The sequence below is a fragment of the Liolophura sinensis genome, chromosome 7 (genome assembly GCF_032854445.1).
Source record: "Liolophura sinensis isolate JHLJ2023 chromosome 7, CUHK_Ljap_v2, whole genome shotgun sequence".
Taxonomy (NCBI): domain Eukaryota; kingdom Metazoa; phylum Mollusca; class Polyplacophora; order Chitonida; family Chitonidae; genus Liolophura; species Liolophura sinensis.
This window is the reverse complement of record NC_088301.1, coordinates 55298588-55303965: the sequence shown is the minus strand read 5'-3', so window position 1 is coordinate 55303965 and position 5378 is coordinate 55298588. Positions and strand designations below refer to the sequence as shown.

General features: G+C 39.1%; 1 long non-coding RNA gene across 1 annotated transcript; it reads right to left on the bottom strand.

Annotated features, from left to right (window-relative positions):
* Positions 1-1589: 1589 nt before the first annotated feature.
* On the bottom strand, positions 1590-5372 carry LOC135471409 (uncharacterized). The gene is made up of 2 exons (XR_010444437.1): positions 3822-5372; positions 1590-3227 (listed from the first exon to the last, which is right to left on the bottom strand). It is a non-coding gene; the product is annotated as an uncharacterized LOC135471409 (long non-coding RNA).
* Positions 5373-5378: the final 6 nt, after the last annotated feature.

Genomic DNA, 5378 nt, shown 5'->3' with positions numbered 1-5378 from the left:
GTGATGGTATTGCATGGTACCACTCGAAAGTCAGGGCATGTATATTTTTGGGGTTAACTGAGGTCGACATATTTACTGCAGGTACATATATAACGAAAATCAATGCGCCTGTGTAACCTATAGACAAATGAATTACGGCGAAACTGTAACTAAGGCATATTTAACTCTATACGGAAAATTTCATTGACCGTCACAACTCAAATCCTTATATATGGTACACATTCATTATCTGATTCATGCGAAGTGTAGGCATGTTAAAGCATGCAATCATCGGTACACCATCTTTTAACAATGATCCAGCAATTCAATTGTCTGAATCGAATGAATCGAATAAACCTTCGTCATATTCTGAATTCAAATTTCTGCAAAGTGCATGCTAGATGTTCGAAAATTTCTTTCAACGAGTATTCTAGATGGGAATTTATTTTGTTTATGCCTTTTTATTTGCCTTCAAATATAAGGGTGCACTGGTCATTGGATTTCGTTGTCAACAGTTTATCTTTCAATAAGCCAGCACGTTAATCGTCTAAGGTTCAAGCATGAAACATCGCCAGTTTGACTTCCGATTGTTCAACGCCGAGATTATTATTTGAAGAGGGTATGATAGCCTCGTTCCATCACTTAATTTCGCAGTATCGTTTTATCGCTTCGAAGAATTGTGTCATCGCTTTGCACTATCGTTCCATCGCTTCGTTTCATCGTTGGACGATGTAACGATATTACGATGGTACGTCAGTTGTCTTAACTGGCTTCTTTAATGATGGCATTAACCGGCATCCACAGTTTCAACTTTTAATATTTCATATTAACTTGTGTATTCAATGTATACCAAGCATCAGGATGGACCAGAGCTGTAAATCTTACTGAAAATTTCATGCTGAGCAACATATTATCACAAGACTGGCGATACATACTAACCAGCGTTTGAATGTAGCACTACAGAGTAGAGGCGGCTGTAGATATATGCTGGTCGGATTTGGACATGACCCGTCCATTAGGTCAGATCCACGTGGAAAAACTGCAAGTCCTAGCTGATTAGCTTGTAAGATCGATAGTCTCCGCTTATAGCGGACTTTCCAGTCTCTTGACGATACATGCAGATAAGAGGCATACTCAGGGCTTTAATGCAACAGATTTGCCTGATGGTGGCATTTCGCATGTACACACACCCATCCGTGTTGTAATTACACCCGCGATGGTATTAAGCATCAGTCTTGACTTAATGCTTGTGTTCAGGAATTACACATCTAATCGACTGTCTAAGCCCATGCTTCTGATTACTCCATTCAATGTGTTTTTGTGTATGCTATAAAGTGCCTTTTGCTGTGGCAGCTATATAGATACACCCACACAGGCTCGACACAATGTTTATTGTATATACCTTGATTGCACGAAATGATCTTTCTCTGCATATGTGCATCTTGGCATATATAAGGCACTGAGCTGATCATTAAATCCAAAATGCCCAAAATTCTTAAAGTATTAATCATACAAAGATTCCCCTGGACCGGTATGCATAAGGTTTCGACGTAGATGTATTTTGCAGGGTGGAAGAAATAATTCGTTCTAGAAAACACTAGAAAAATCTATATGATGAAGCTGATTATTATATTCCCCAGAAAATGTGTATACTCCACTGTTTATTGTAACATGAACGTTGTACACTTCAGGATAACCTAAAAATGAAAATAACAGGAACGTTCGCAGAATGTATGAATTATTAACCAGTTGAGGAATGGTTTAATGAAACATTTAACTATTGTGCAAGATGTACCTGTTTCGCATAGTTAATAAAATAAGACACCTGTCCAAACATATATTACACCTACGTCCAACATTGTTGAATTTCTTTGTATCGTAATAACTTATAAATCTCGAATACATGGATCTTGCCTTATAACATGAAATGGCTAAATCTCTGATTAATATAAAAGATAATTGAAAATGCATGACATAATTCCGTTTGTAGCATACACTGGTAGGCAACACGCGAGAAAGCTTTTAATAACGGAATCAGATCAACACAAATTGAACATAAAAAGGAATGTCGTGTTTAGTTTGATTTAAGGTAACCTGTTGAACTTCATCTCCCCTCGCCACTCTCTCTTCTAAATTCATCCACCTGTATATATATATATATATCATCATAGCTGTCCATCCATAATTATGTTCATATAAGGTGCATTAGAACGCTAATACTATTAAACTGTATACTGGTAAAGCTATCGACAAAAGAATATACTATTTCGGTAGATGCCAAGTTATTTTTATGTCAGTAATACAGATCTTGGGAACCTCAACCTTAATCTTTTTCAAATGAATGCAACATATTTAGATTTTACATTGTGCCCTTGAGACCTAAATTGAAGGCCAAGGTTTGTTAGCACATCTGATTAAACACGTCCATCTACTGAAATAGTGGTTTCTTTTAGTCGTGAAATGCACTGCACTCTCCTGTACCATATAAGGTGTCCTTCTTTGGAAATATCAGTGCGACCAGTGCTCTCAAGACTGCCTGTGACATTCTGGCATTGTCCATTGGGATCACGAGGCAAAGAGACCTATTCAACCCTGTGACGTGCTGGCACTGTCCATTGAGATCACAGGGTGAAGAAATCTATCCAGTCCTGTGACATGCTGGCACTGTCCATTGAGATCACAGGGTGAAGAAATCTATCCAGTCCTGTGACATGCTGGCACTGTCCATTGAGATCACAGGGTGAAGAAATCTATCCAGTCCTGTGACATGCTGGCACTGTCCATTGAGATCACAGGGTGAAGAAATCTATCCAGTCCTGTGACATGCTAGCACTGTCCATTGAGATCACAGGGTGAAGAAATCTATCCAGTCCTGTGACATGCTGGCAATGTCCATTGAGATCACAGGGTGAAGAAATCTATCCAGTCCTGTGACATGCTGGCACTGTCCATTGAGATCACTCGGTGGGGAAATTCATCTAGTTCTGTGATGTTCAGGCATTGCACTTAGAGATCACATTATATGCAAATCTATCCAGCCCTGTGACGTGCTGGCAATGCCCATTGGGATCACATGGCAAGGAAATCTATCCAGTCCTGTGACCTTTTGGCGCTATCCATTGGGATCATATGCTAAGGAAGTCTATCCAGTCCTGTGAGATTCTGGCACCTTTTTGGTCACCCATCTTTTCCTGGGCCACTTTCAACATCTTCCAGAATGTCACCATGTCAGGTTTCACAGATATACCCTGCCAGGACAGGAAATAAGAGTAATCTTTATATTTCAAATGGTCAGTGATATAATCTTGTAAGACCTCACTTCCTAACCTGTCACGCATGATCAGAGATGAAGAGGGGTAATGCGTAAAGAGTAAACATAAAGGACATAGGAAAGCCGATTAAATTTTTCGGTTGTAAATATACGGCGTGCACTAAATGCAGCATTTCACATTGTCCATTAAACCGTGAAGTTCATTTTAAAATTAAAGATTCACCAATTTTCGGTCAAAGAAAACATGTGTGGATTTAATGTATATTAGAAACGCAGCACAATATTCCTATGAAAATTATGGAGATAATTTAGAAACAAAGAACAATATTAGGACAACTGCATATTCGCTTTTGTATAAGAAAAAACTCCTTTTAAATATTGGCATTAATTGTCAAGCCTCTTGAATTTCCGCAATGCGTAGCTCACTAATATGATACTACTATGGGAATGGTCTATTTAGAATAGCATTAAAAATCATAAACAAACACGGGAAAACTTACAATGTTGCCATATACGCACAAAACTGGGTAAGTACGTTTCGGGAACCTTATTTCTGGCGAGTAATATTCACCTTTTTGTACATGGTCGCGGCTTCTTCTGGCCTGCCTTGTCGTAGTAGGAAATCCCCTCTGAAGGCGAAGATATCCCACAGCGTGCTGTTATACATCATAGCCTGTTTGTAGGAGGATTCAGCCGAGGTAATATCTCCCAGCTGGAAAACAACATTAGTAAGTTGTTAATTGCCGTAACAAAACCAACAAACGGGCAATACCTCGTGATGAAGAGGCCGATTGACCGAGAAGTATCAGTTCTTGGCAAGTAATTATAAAATAAACAAAAAAAAATGTTTTAAAGCCATACATCGTAAGGAATAAACCTTCCCTTTGCTTCCAGTACCAGTAGGCGTACACCAAATCAGAATTCGTTATTTACTGATGGTATTTGTGAATGCCATCACAAGCCATCGGAGACTAATACCCCGTTCACACTGAAAAATTTAAACCAGATCAAGTCCAGTTGTAAAAATGCCTGCATTCACTCGACCATATGGCCAAGCCGCGGTTTTAAGCCAATTCAGGGATTTCCCCGTTCACACGGACACATTTAAGCGGGCTTAGTAATAAGGACGTCATCCTGACCTCCAAGTATCCAGGGAAACTGACTTAAAGCCACTCCGCTAGCAGGAACAAATAAACCGGATTAAATGGCTTCGCTTTGCGTTCACACGAGCGACGTCGAACTGGATCACTTTCGGATTTAAGCCGGCTTATCTTTGGCCGTGTGAACGGGGTATTAATGAGCTACAATTTACAAATAACGAGGCTGTTAGTTTCGACAAAAGAACTTTTTAATTTGCAAAATGAATGTAGGTGACAGGATGAACATGTGGTTGCCAATCTTCTAATAAAAGGGTTCGAGAGCCCAAACATCACAGCCGGTAAGTTCAATTCCACCTGCCACCAACTTGTCTCTGTCGTGTCACATGACTGTCAACCTAAATATTTGCATGGGACGAAGAGTTAGTTACCCCCACTATCTAACTATCATTAAAAGCCATAAGGTATGGCGTTACATCTGACTTACACGCTGATATGGATGTTAAAAATGTTCTTAAAGAGAAAACTTTGCGATATAGCTGATCTACTTATTTGTAATCTTAAAACCGGTTCCGCGTTGACATAAGTACAATGTTAATTTAAATTATGTTACTGAACTGTAGTCTGCAGATTATACACCGAAAAACGCATAGTTAGATTGAACTATTGCGAGTGCGAAAAATAGTAGTTTGTACAATGTTAATTCTGACATTCGAGAGTAGGCCTATTCGCCTTTAGGTGCCAAATGGGCCGAACTGTTGTGTCTTAACAAGATAATATTGCACTGCTGTTATCTGTCCATTATTTATTTTTGTTCATATCTCAGTGATCTGATATAAAGTGTTATTATTATTATTATTAAGGACAACGAAGAGATGTCCTCGAACGATCATGGTATTGCTGAAACCATGCAGGTATAAAAGAACTATTCTACCTCCATACTGAAACAGTGTCCACAGCTAGGTGTTAAGCTCCAACATTCCTCTCGTTTAAGTGCATGCCGTGTTTTATATGTGAAGGCTTCCACAGTG